The sequence below is a fragment of the Aquarana catesbeiana genome, linkage group LG01 (genome assembly GCF_042186555.1).
Source record: "Aquarana catesbeiana isolate 2022-GZ linkage group LG01, ASM4218655v1, whole genome shotgun sequence".
Classification (NCBI taxonomy): domain Eukaryota; kingdom Metazoa; phylum Chordata; class Amphibia; order Anura; family Ranidae; genus Aquarana; species Aquarana catesbeiana.
The window spans coordinates 65,122,374-65,136,407 of record NC_133324.1 but is presented as its reverse complement, the minus strand read 5'-3'; the positions used below and the strand labels follow the sequence as shown (position 1 = coordinate 65,136,407).

At 47.7% G+C, this 14,034-nt stretch overlaps 1 protein-coding gene across 2 annotated transcripts in view; it reads right to left on the bottom strand.

Moving 5' to 3' along the window:
• ME2 (malic enzyme 2) overlaps positions 1 to 4,089 on the bottom strand; it is a 92,539-nt gene extending 88,450 nt beyond the window's left edge. Inside the window, exon 1 of one of the 2 annotated variants that reach the window (XM_073619738.1) lies at positions 3,899 to 4,089. The gene's annotated coding sequence lies outside the window, so the exon portion shown is untranslated. The remainder of the gene's footprint in view (positions 1 to 3,898) is intronic. The other variant, XM_073619731.1, reaches the window with a different exon arrangement.
• Between the last annotated feature and the right edge of the window lie 9,945 nt (positions 4,090 to 14,034).

Sequence of the window (14,034 nt, the reverse complement as noted above, 5' to 3'; positions counted from 1 at the left end):
CTCGGGTCAATAAGTTTTTCCCATTTTTTTGTGGTAAATTAGGGCCTCGACTTATACTCGGATCGACTTATACTCGAGTATATACGGTAACAATGATTAAATGCTTTCACAATCTGTAAGAGGAAGGAACCTGGAGAAGAAAAGTTATTTTAATGGGTGAAGATTCTCTTTAAGGGTCCACAGAAAATGAACGCAGAGTGTTTTGACGCACCATGTACCACACCAACCTTCAAGAAGAGGTATAAATGGGTCCTCATGGTGGTAGAACCACCGCGTTTGCTTTTCTTTCCTTAAAATAGACAACTATTGACTGGTCAGGAGGACATATGTGTGAGGTGGCAGATGGACCTGTGATAAACAGATGGAGGCCACACAGCTCCACAGGAAGTGCTGGTCTGGTTGGAGGTCACAGATAATGGAGGGGGGGGGGGGGGGCGTGTTTCAGCACCATTGGAGAGGTAGATATACATTCTGGTCTGACACCATACAAATACATTTCCTAATTGTGATTGTGTCAGAGCTCGGACACGGAGCCCACACAGCACTGGGGTCACTAAGAGGGCCCCATTGCATTTGTAGGATTAGTATATGGTTCAGGACCCATGTGTACAAATTCATAGAGAGCATTAAAAGGGATAGTTCACCCCAACCAAAGACTTCCTAGGCAGGCAAGTGGTGCCTGTAGATAAAAACAAACTGTGCAGTAGAATAACGTCCTTGTCCTGGTGTCGTTATAGCTCCCAACTGTCCCTGATTTCGAGGGACTGTCCCTGATTTGGAGCAATGTCCCTCTGTCCCTCATTCCTCCTCGTTTGTCCCTCATTTTGGTCTGATCTATATAGATTTATATAAAATGCACTTTTTATCTATCAAAAAGTGTTTCCCAGTGTTAAACCTTTCATCTGATTTCTAAATTGCTGCATTTGTAAAATTCCCAAAGCCAATATAAAGGAATAGTAGTTGTAAAAAAAAAAAAGCACTTGTGGGTTTAACCAATCTTGTTTTTTTGTACAATTCTCCTTTAAGGGGGCGTGGCAAGGGGGTGTGTCCTATGCCTGTATACTTTTGCTGATAGGTGTCCCTCATTCCCATCTCTAAAGGTATGCTGGTGTAGGTCGCTTACGTTCCTCCTGAAGCCTGCCTGAAAAACTCCCAGAGATGGTGTCCCCAAGTCTTACCTTGTTGCTAGGATGTTGCTAAGTAACTCCCAGCTGTCACCCCCCCCCCCATCACAGGAGCGAGCTTTCAAGCCCCCCCCCCCCCCCCGCGCATATACCCGGTTCACTATCTTCTACATCGTTGAGCTCAAAGCTACTGTGATGGGGGAGAGAAAGCACACAAGTGGGTTTGAATTGAAGAAAGAGCCAACTGTTTTTGATGGTGGGGATGAGCAGGAACATCTGGGAGTGTCTTGGCAATGTCCTATCGACGGGACAGTAAGGGGGGGGGGGACGACACCACCCCTGGGAGTTTTTTGGTCAGGCTTCAGGACATATGTAAATTTCCTTTATCTATAGCAAGGGCTTTATTCAACTTTGGTCAGAGCCATACAGTTTTTCTTTTTTTTGTTTGTTTTTATATCTACAGACAATCCTTATCTGCACAGGTGAAGCTAGGGACGGCCATACACGGCGCAAATTTCTTTTCTGCAATCACGGGTTGCAGGAAAGAAATTTGCACGATTACCCCATCAATGCAGATACTGCCGACAGGGGAATCCCTCCTTCCAAGCTATTGTCTGCTCCTGGTGGGGGGCGGGCAAGAAGACAGATACTGCCGACAGGGGAATCCCCCCCTTCCAAGCTATTGTCTGCTCCTGGTGGGGGGCGGGCAAGGAGAAGACAGTGACTATCGCTGGAGGCTATAGCAGCTGCTGGCGATAATCGTAAGAGAATTTGGCAGGCTGGTCGTACCCAAGTTGATTGATCGATCAACTTGGTACATTCAGCTTGCCCATTACATTCAGCAGGAACCAGCCAAGATCCGAACCGTGTATGGCCGACTCAACCCTTTAGGCTGTGTGTGGCCGCAGCTCACAGCGGGGGGTCCGGTCCTCCCCCCGTTCACGGTCCAAATTAGGTCGGAATTTTTCAACTGAATTCGGACCTGAAAAAGGAGCCAAAGATGCACAGGACTCTTCTGCTGTGACTCCGCGGCCGTCCCGGAGATGTGTGAACCGGCTCCATAGAGATGAGCCAATCACAGTCTCCTGACATGCCAATTGGATGCGGAGGAAATCCTCATCCGATTCACATATGTGATCCCAACCTGAATACAGAAGTATAAAGGCGGCAATAGAAGGTCCCAACAACATGAATTGACCCCCCATCATCTATTCATGCCTATTTTCTAGTCACAGGTTCACTTTAAAGCCGGCCACACATTAGTAGATATTTGAACGAACGTTTATACAAAAATTACTCAGTACATTCGATGTTGTAAACCTCAGATATGAAATATGAACAAAGCATATCCCTCTATAGTGTGTACTTGTCTCAATTCAGAGAACTAAGAGGCATTTCTGTCTGCTACATCCTTCCTCTGCTATCACCATGAATACCTTTCCGACAAGGTTTCCTGATACCAAGAGTAAAAAAAAAAGGGGGGGGGACCTCCAGCACACAGCCTGTGATTGGCAGCCTCAGCTCTGTTCCTGTGTAAAAGGGGGGGGGGACCTCCAGCACACAGCCTGTGATTGGCAGCCTCAGCTCTGTTCCTGTGTAAAAGGGGGGGGGGGGGGTGCGGAACTTCAGAGTAATTTTTCCTTTTTTATCTTTCCATCTATTAAATCTTCTGCCCTTCTTGTTTTACCTTGGATAGTAAAACATTTATTTTCCTGCCAGTAAATACCTTATACAGCCCACTTCCTGTTCCTTGTCTGGTCATTAGCCTAGGCGTATGACATCATGCACAGCTCTCTCTCTCACTCTCCTGAGAGTTTGCCAGGAAGGGAGGGGGGGGGGGGTGAGTCATAAGAGGGCCAATGAGAGCTGCAGAGCTGGAGGTGTGCCTCTGTGTAAATCCAGGAAGTGAACAGGCAGCAGCTTCAGCTGCCCACAGTTAAAATGGCTGCAGCCAGACTCAGTGGAGGGAGATTTTAGCAGCATATTTGGCAAGTACAGAATCACAGTATATATATATATATATATATATATATATATATATATATATATACACACATACACACACACACACACACACACACACACACACTGTGATTCTGTATAATGCATAATATATATATATAACATTTTTATAACAATAATAATATTATTATGCAAAGTGGTTGGAGGGAAGCTTCAGAATGGCAAAGATGTTTTTATTACAAATTATGTAAGCGGACTGCAGTTCCTCTTCAAGATATAATTATAACTTTTTTTTTTTTTTTTTTTTTGCAGAATTGATCGTTTTGATCAAATCACAGATCGATATAAAATCAAAATCAAAAGCGTGTACGGTCACCACTGGCGACAAAACGTCTGCGACTCTCGTGATGAAAAGCACTGGCCACAAAGTCGCCACTGATACAGACCTAATTAACAAAACTAGACTACATGATGATGATGGTGACACGCAACCCCCCCCCCCATCCAATGGTACTTTCCTGGAGATCAGACACCGTAGACAGCCAGGCATTCGGCATCTTCACACTTTCTTAGGTCATGCTGAGACTTGTAGTTCTACAACAGATACTGATAGACAACATGCAGCACACAGAGAGGAGAGAGAACACAACACAATGTACCCAGGAGGTGTGATCTGTACACTGGATGCCATCTGCTGTCATCATCACCCCCCCTATTAATAAAGATGGCATCACTTCCTGACAGCCACCCCCCGGCCCCTCTATGTAGATCGGGCAATGGGGGGGATCATACTGTACAATGGATGGTCTTACCTGTAGCTGTGCTGAGTCTCAGGCAGGGAGTAGAGAGAGGTGTGCGGAGTGATGAGCTGCCCTCCCCCACAATACACTGCTCCAGTCTGGACCGGTAGCCGGAGAATGAACCATGCAGCTACAGGGGGGGAAGAGGGAAAGGGGCGGGGATAGAACGCAAGAGTGTCAACCCCGAGCCATACAGCTACAGGGGGAGGAGGAAAGGGGCGGGGATAGGACCCGGCGTATCAATTCCGTCCCCATACAACAACAAGGGGAAGGGGGCGGGGACAGAACGCGGTGTATCAGTTCCGCACCATACAGAACACGAGGGAAGGGGAAAAGGGGCGGGGATAGAACGCCGCCTGCTATTTGCAAGGTAATGGTGATTCGCCGCACGTAATAAAAGTGTAATTGCTATGTGCTGCCACTACGTGCGCTGCTGAGACCCCCCCAGTAACCATAGCAACCAGCGATACTTCTCTTCCTCCACACTTTCTGTTGGTTATCTTATCTATTGATGGTATATATTCAGTGGCGGCTGGTGATCAAAATTTTTGGGGGGGGCGCAAACTGAAAAAAAAAACAATTGCAGCCACTGTGCCCATCAAACGCAGCCACTGTGCCCAAAAAAAGGCACCCACTGTACCCATCAATTGCCGCCACTGTGCCCATCAAACGCAGCCACTTTGCCCATTAAACGCAGCCACTGTGCCCATCAAACGCAGCCACTTTGCCCATTAAACGCAGCCACTGTGCCCATCAAACGCAGCCACTTTGCCCATCAAACGCAGCCACTGTGCCCAATAAACGCACCCACTGTACCCATAAATTGCCACCACTGTGCCATCAAGCAGCCACTGTAACCATCAATTGCCGCCAGTTTGCCCCATCAAATGCTGCCAGTGTCCCCCCTGCCTGGCACCTACCTGTCTCGGGTCAGCGCATTCCTCCACGCTCCCTCCGAGTCCTCGATGTCTTCTCCCGTCCTCTTCTGCTATGATTGGACGCCCGATAGACAGCAGTGCGCCCGCTGTTTACCAATCTGGAAGCCTATTAGAGCCCAAGGCTCTAATCAGGCACCTCCAAAAACACCCCCGCCGCTGTAATTCAGATGCCCGGCGCCCGACAAGGGGTAGGACACCTGAATAGGGGGCGGCAGCGGCAGCGGCGACAATAGATAGATTGGTGCAATGCATGAACCTATCTATTGAAGATTGACAGGTGCAGGAGAGAGGCAGTGGCGCTCCTGCGTCCTCTATGGACGCACTGCCACTGGTATATATTATATATCTGCCTTTTCTGGCACTTTTTGTTTACAAGTTTAAATCAGTTTTTTTTTTTGTTGTTGTTAGAAAATAACTTAGAACCCACCAAACATTATACATTTCAGCAGAGACCCCTAGGGAATAAAATGGCGACTGTTTTTTTTTTTTTATATCGCACAGTATTTGCACAGCGTTTTCTTTTTTTAAACACAATTTTTCTGGAAAAAATACATTTTAACCACCTGAAAACCAAGCAGTTTTACCCCCTTTCCACCCAGGCCAATTTTCAGCTTTCAGCGCTCTCACACTTTGAATGACAATTACGCAGTCATGCTACACTATAACCATGTGACATTTTTTTTAAAAACAATTCAGGACATATAGAGCTTTCTTTTGATGGTATTTAAATCAATCACCACTGGGTTTTTTTTTTTTTTTTTTTTTTGCTAAACAAATGAAAAAAAGACTGAAAAATTTTGAAAAAAAATAAGTTTCTCCAATTCAATTATAACATTTTGTAAATAAGTAATTTTTCTTCTTCACTCATGTGCGCTGATGAGGCTGCACTGATGGGCACTGATAGCCAGCACTGATAGGCAGCACTGATGGGCACTGATAGGCTGCACTGGTGGGCACTGATAGCCAGCACTGATAGGCAGCACTGATGGGCACTGATAGGCTGCACTGGTGGGCACTGATAGCCAGCACTGATGGGCACTGATAGGCGGCACTGATGGGCACTGATAGGCGGCACTGATAGGCTGCACTGATGGGCACTGATAGGCGGCACTGATGGGCACTGATAGGCGGCACTGATAGGCTGCACTGGTAGGCACTGATAGGCTGCACTGATGGGCACTGATAGGCAGCACTGATGGGCACTGATAGGCAGCACTGATGGGCGCTGATAGGCAGCACTGATGGACACTGATAGGCTGCATTGATGGGCACTGATAGGCAGCACTCATGTGCACTGATAGGCAGCATTGATGGGCGCTGATAGGCAGCACTGATGGACACTGATAGGCTGCACTGATGGGCACTGATAGGCAGCACTCATGTGCACTGATAGGCAGCATTGATGGGCGCTGATAGGCAGCACTGATGGACACTGATAGGCTGCACTGATGGACACTGATAGGCTGCACTGATGGGCACTGATAGGCTGCACTGATGGGCACTGATAGGCAGCACTGATGGGCACTGATAGGCAGCATTGATGGGCGCTGATAGGCAGCACTGATGGACACTGATAGGCTGCACTGATGGACACTGATAGACTGCACTGATGGGCACTGATAGGCTGCACTGATGGGCACTGATAGGCAGCACTGATGGGCACTGATGGACACTGATAGGCAGCATTGATGGGCGCTGATAGGCAGCACTGATGGACGCTGATAGGCTGCACTGATGGACACTGATAGGCTGCACTGATGGGCACTGATAGGCAGCACTGATGGGCACTGATAGGCAGCACTGATGGGCACTGATAGGCAGCACTGATGGACACTGATAGGCAGCACTGATGGGCGCTGATAGGCAGCACTGATGGGCACTGATAGGCAGCACTGATGGACACTGATAGGCTGCACTGATGGGCACTGATAGGCTGCACTGATGGGCACTGATAGGCTGCACTAATGGGCACTGATAGGCAGCACTGATGGGCACTGATAGGCAGCATTGATGGGCGCTGATAGGCAGCACTGATGGACACTGATAGGCTGTACTGATGGGCACTGATAGGCAGCACTGATGGGCACTGATAGGCAGCACTGATGGGCGCTGATAGGCAGCACTGATGGACACTGATAGGCTGCACTGATGGGCACTGATAGGCGGCACTGATGGACACTGATAGGCAGCATTGATGGGCGCTGATAGGCAGCACTGATGGACACTGATAGGCTGCACTGATGGACACTGATAGGCTGCACTGGTAGGCACTGATAGGCTGCACTGATGGGCACTGATAGGCAGCACTGATGGGCACTGATAGGCAGCACTGATGGGCGCTGATAGGCAGCACTGATGGACACTGATAGGCTGCACTGATGGGCACCACTTATGTGCACTGATAGGCAGCATTGATGGGCGCTGATAGGCAGCACTGATGGACACTGATAGGCTGCACTGATGGACACTGATAGGCGGCACTGATGGACACTGATAGGCAGCATTGATGGGCGCTGATAGGCAGCACTGATGGACACTGATAGGCTGCACTGATGGACACTGATAGGCTGCACTGATGGGCACTGATAGGCTGCACTGATGGGCACTGATAGGCTGCACTGATGGGCACTGATAGGCAGCATTGATGGGCGCTGATAGGCTGTACTGATGGGCACTGATAGGCAGCACTGATGGGCACTGATAGGCAGCACTGATGGGCGCTGATAGGCAGCACTGATGGACACTGATAGGCTGCACTGATGGGCACTTATAGGCGGCACTGATGGACACTGATAGGCAGCATTGATGGGCGCTGATAGGCAGCACTGATGGACACTGATAGGCTGCACTGATGGGCACTGATAGGCAGCACTGATGGGCACTGATAGGCAGCACTGATGGGCACTGATAGGCGGCACTGATAGGCTGCACTGGTAGGCACTGATAGGCTGCACTGATGGGCACTGATAGGCAGCACTGATTGGCACTGATAGGCAGCACTGATGGGCGCTGATAGGCAGCACTGATGGACACCTGATAGGCTGCACTGATGGGCACTGATAGGCAGCACTCATGTGCACTGATAGGCAGCATTGATGGGCGCTGATAGGCAGCACTGATGGACACTGATAGGCTGCACTGATGGACACTGATAGGCTGCACTGATGGGCACTGATAGGCAGCACTGATGGGCGCTGATAGGCAGCACTGATGGACACTGATAGGCTGTACTGATGGACACTGATAGGCTGCACTGATGGGCACTGATAGGCAGCACTGATGGGCACTGATAGGCAGCACTGATGGGCGCTGATAGGCAGCACTGATGGACACTGATAGGCTGCACTGATGGGCACTGATAGGCAGCACTCATGTGCACTGATAGGCAGCATTGATGGGCGCTGATAGGCAGCACTGATGGACACTGATAGGCTGCACTGATGGACACTGATAGGCTGCACTGATGGGCACTGATAGGCTGCACTGATGGGCACTGATAGGCAGCACTGATGGGCACTGATAGGCAGCATTGATGGGCGCTGATAGGCAGCACTGATGGACACTGATAGGCTGCACTGATGGACACTGATAGGCTGCACTGATGGGCACTGATAGGCAGCACTGATGGGCACTGATAGGCAGCACTGATGGGCACTGATAGGCAGCACTGATGGACACTGATAGGCAGCATTGATGGGCGCTGATAGGCAGCACTGATGGACACTGATAGGCTGCACTGATGGACACTGATAGGCTGCACTGATGGGCACTGATAGGCAGCACTGATGGGCACTGATAGGCAACACTGATGGACACTAATAGGCAGCACTGATGGGCGCTGATAGGCAGCACTGATGGACACTGATAGGCTGCACTGATGGGCACTGATAGGTGGCACTGATGGACACTGATAGGCAGCATTGATGGGCGCTGATAGGCAGCACTGATGGACACTGATAGGCTGCACTGATGGACACTGATAGGCTGCACTGATGGGCACTGATAGGCTGCACTGATGGGCACTGATAGGCTGCACTAATGGGCACTGATAGGCAGCACTGATGGGCACTGATAGGCAGCATTGATGGGCGCTGATAGGCAGCACTGATGGACACTGATAGGCTGCACTGATGGGCACTGATAGGCTGCACTGATGGGCACTGATAGGCAGCACTGATGGGCACTGATAGGCAGCACTGATGGACACTGATAGGCTGCACTGATGGGCACTGATAGGCTGCACTGATGGGCACTGATAGGCAGCACTGATGGGCACTGATAGGCAGCATTGATGGGCGCTGATAGGCAGCACTGATGGACACTGATAGGCTGTACTGATGGACACTGATAGGCAGCACTGATGGGCACTGATAGGCAGCACTGATGGGCGCTGATAGGCAGCACTGATGGACACTGATAGGCTGCACTGATGGGCACTGATAGGCTGCACTGATGGGCACTGATAGGCGGCACTGATGGACACTGATAGGCAGCACTGATGGACAGCCTTTAAGGGCACTGAAGGACATCAGTTGGTGGGCACTGGCAAGCACTGCTGATGCGTTACACTATAATCATTGCACTGATTATCAGTGCAGATCCCCCCGGTGAGGAAAGCCGCTTACCTCTACTCAGGTGCTGTCAGCGTCAGGAGAGGAATGCTGATAACCGGCAATTCCTATTTACACTGAGATCAGCTGAAAAAAAAACAATATTTTTTACTTTCTGCTATAAAACATATCCAATAAAAAAAATAAAAAAAATGTCTTCATCAATTTAGGCCAATATGTATTCTGCTACATACTTTTATAAAGAGAGAGAGAGCAAAAACTGAGGACTTTATGTGAGAACATAAATTTGTACCCCCATCCCCGATATTTGGGGAATTATAAACAAGGTTTGGGGCTTAATATGAATCATGTAGCCAGGAAGGTAGCAGAGCGGGATGATGTCTGGTGGGTATAATTGTGACCATTCGTATTAAAATATAACATAATATAAACAATATACTACAGTAAAAGTGAGGAAGCTCCATATTTTTCATAAAACAACCATCCAAATATGGGATATATACTGGAATTCTTATTTATTTAATTTATTTATTTTTTGACTAGTTTTTTTTACTAGTAATGGAGGTGATCAGCGACTTACAGCGGGACTGCTATATTGCGGCGGACATTAACTGACACTTTTTGGGAACCATTGATACTAATACAGTGATCAGTGCTAAAAAATATGCACTGTCACTGTACTAATGACACTGGCTGGGAAGGGGCTACACATCTAGGGCAATCAAAGGGTTAAATGTGTGCCTAGCCAGTGTTTATATGTACTGTGTGAGGTGCTTTTACTAGGGGAAGTAATCGATTTTATTCCCTGCTTTGCGGGGAAAGAAAATCTATTACTTCCCTAGTGACAGGACAGGGCTGTACCTTGTTTACATAGGCAGAACTCTGTCCTATGTAAGTTCACGACGATCGCTGGGTTCTGGTGGTAATCCATTGGCCAGCACCGGCAGTAATCCATAGGCCGGCACCTGGTGATCGACATCTGCTGTGTTTAATTACAGCATGGCCGGGTCACCCCTGCCCGGAAGTGTCAGATCACGTACTAGGACAAAACACAATATATTACCTAGTTTTTGTAAGATATAAAAGATGATGTTACGCCGAGTAAATAGATACCTAACATGTCACACTTTAAAATTGCGCACGCTCGTGGAATGGCGACAAACGACGGTACTTTACAATCTCCGTAGGCGAGACTTTAAACGCTTCTACAGGTTACCTGTTTAGAGTTACAGAGGAGGTCTAGCGCTAGAATTATTGCTCTCATCTGTCAAAAAGACCCCAGATCTCCCTATTACCTTTTAAAAGCAAAAGATCAAGAAAGACATTTTTTGATCTTTTGCTTTAGAACAAAAAAATAGTTTACCTCCACCCTGGACCGGGGTCATGACGTCATGAGATCGCTCCGGTCCTCCAAGGCCATATAGACGATCAGAGACGATCTGGTCTCTGTTCTCCTCTGTGACCAGCTGGCTGTACCGTTACATTGTTCCTTAGGCGTGCCACACACTGGTAAAAGCAGTAAGCCCAAGAAACATCAGCGAGTGTTTCTCGTTGTTGTCCCCCCCCCCTTCTGAAAGTGATCCAGCAGCAATTGAGCTGAGAAAGCCAGCTGATATCTTCAGCCATGACCTTCGTAAACCACTTGCCAACCTTAATGTATATATACTGTATGTACTGCAGTCGGCAAGTGGATATTATATATGTTACAGTGCCTTGAAAAAGTATTCACACCCCTTGAAATTTTCCACATTTTGTCATGTTACATCCAAAAGCGTAAATGTATTTTATTGGGATTTTATGTGATAGACCAACACAAAGTGGCACATAATTGTGACGTGGAAGGAAAATGATAAATGGTTTTTCAATTTTTTTACAAATAAATATCTGACAAGTGTGGCGTGCATTTGTATTCAGCCCCCTTTACTCTGATACCCCTAGCTAAAATCTGGTGGAACCAATTGCCCTCAGAAGTCACCCAATTACTAAATAAAGCCCACCTGTGTGTAATTTAATCTCAGTATAAATACAGCTGTTCTGTGAAGCCCTCAGAGGTTTCTTAGAGAACCATAGTAAACAAACAGCTTTACGAAGGCCAAGGAAAACACCAGACAGGTCAGAGATAAAGTTGTGGAGAAGTTTAAAGCGGGGTTAGGTTATAAAAAAAATATCCCAAGCTTTGAAGATCTCACAGAGCACTGTTCAATCCATCATCCGAAAATGGAAAGAGTATGGAACAACTGCAAACCTACCAAGACATGGCCGTCCACCTAAACTGACAGGCCGGGCAAGGAGAGCATTAATCAGAGAAGCAGCCAAGAGGTCCATGGTAACTCTGGAGGAGCTGCAGAGATCCACAGCTCAGGTGGGAAAATCTGTCCACAGGACAACTATTAGTCGTGCTCTCCACAAATCTGGCCTTTATGGAAGAGTGGCAAGAAGAAAGCCATTGTTGAAAGAAAGCCATAAGAAGTCCCGTTTGCAGTTTGTGAGAAGCCATGTGGGGGACACAGCAAACATGTGGAAGAAGGTGCTCTGGTCAGATGAAAAATTGAACTTTTTGGTCTAAAAGCAAAACGCTATGTGTTGCGGAAAACTAACACTGCACATCACCCTGAACACACCATCCCCACTGTGAAACATGGTGGTGGCAGCATCATGTTGTGGGGATGCTTTTCTTCAGCAGGGGCAGGGAAGCTGGTCAGAGTTGGTGGGAAGATGGATGGAGCCAAATACAGGGAAATCTTAGAAGAAAACCTGTTATGCCGCGTACACACGAGCGGACTTTACGGCAGACTTTGCCCGGCGGACGGGATTTGGTCGGACAATTCGATCGTGTGTGGACTCCAGCGGACTTTCTTTGCTCAAAAGTTGGACGGATTTAGATTTGAAACATGTTTTAAATCTATCCGTCGAACTCGAGTCCAGTCGAAAAGTCCGCTCGTCTGTATGGTAGTTCGACGGACAAAAAGCCACGCTAGGGCAGCTATTGGCTACTGGCTATGAACTTTCTTATTTTAGTCCGGTCGTACGTCATCACGTATGAATTCGACAGACTTTGGTGGATTGTGTGTAGGCAAGTCCGTTCATTCAGAATGTCCGTCGTAAACTACGTCGAAAAGTCCGCCGGGCAAAGTCTGCTGTAAAGTCCGACCGTGTGTACGCGGCATTAGAGTCTGCAAAAGACTTGAGACTAAAGTGGAGGTTCACCTTTCAGCAGGACAATGACCCTAAACATGCAGCCAGAGCTACAATGGAATGGTTTAGATCAAAGCATATTCATGTGTTAGAATGGCCCAGTCAAAGTCCAGACCTAAATCTAATTGAAAATCTGTGGCAAGACTTGAAAATTGCTGTTCACAGACGTTGTCCATCCAATCTGACAGAGCTTGAGATATTTTGCAAAGAAGAATGGGCAAAAATATCACTCTATGGATGTGCAAAGCTGGTAGAGACATCCCCAAAAAGACTTGCATCTGTAATTGCAGTGAAAGGCGGTTCTACAAAGTATTGACTCCGGGGGGCTGAATACAAATGTACCCCACACTTTTCACATATTTATTTGTAAAAAATTTGGAAAACCATTTATTCATTTTCTTTCCACTTCACAAATATGTGCCTCTTTGTGTTGGTCTATCACATAAAATCCCAATAAAATACATTTACATTTTTGGTTGTAACATGCCAAAATGTGGAAAATTTCAAGGGGTATGAATACTTTTTCAAGGCACTGTATATATTGATGGTGTTCATCTGAATTTAAAGAGACCCTGTCACCAACTTAAAAAAAGCCCGAAAAATCTATTAATTTAATTGCCTGCAGTGTTTTTTTCCTTTCATAGGTGATTTTTATTCACTTGCAATATTGTTCTGAACTTGCTAGATGATGTGACTAGTCTAGGAAGTCAGTTTCCCATCACAGCTTCCTCCTGGCATGTCATAGCCCTCTTTTTCTCTGGAATTGCTGTCTGTGCTGGCCCAGCTCCTCTGTCCACCCCCCTCGTTTCCCTACATGACCTTTTACATAGCATCGTGGTGCAGCAAAAATGATCCCCCTGTTGTGTTCAGCGGGCAGTGCTGGTCGCCAAGGGGGACCTATTTGTATTGGGGCTGCACCGCAAACACCCCGCAACTTCATGCATTTTGGGGTTATAACAGGGAGTGAGGAGGTGACATAATGTGAATGGCTCTTCAGAGGGTTACAGCAAGTATATATGAGCCCTAAGGGAGGGAGGAGGCTAAGGGGCTCTGGGGATTTGTAGAACTGAGCTGTCCTCCCGCCATCGATGTACTCTGTTCTTTCCTCCTTCCCAGGAACAGCAGTGATGCTGAGGTCCCTTCTGTCAGTGAGATGACCGAAAAACAGAGCAGCCAAAGCCTCCAGCCGCCCCCCCCCCACCTAATAACACTGTGCCTGGGGCACATGTCCCTTCTGCCCCCCTCTTGTCCCAACCCTGTTCAAGCCTCATCCCTTATGATTGTCAGTGCTGTGCCTTTTTGCCAGCCACCATGTTAACGAGATTACCACTGTTCTGCCTTGCTTGTTGCTGTCTTATATTTCCAGACTCTGCCTGTATCTTCTGCCCTCGTTACCAACCTTCCTCATTCCTGACTATTCCTGCCTGCCACCTGCCACCTGCCT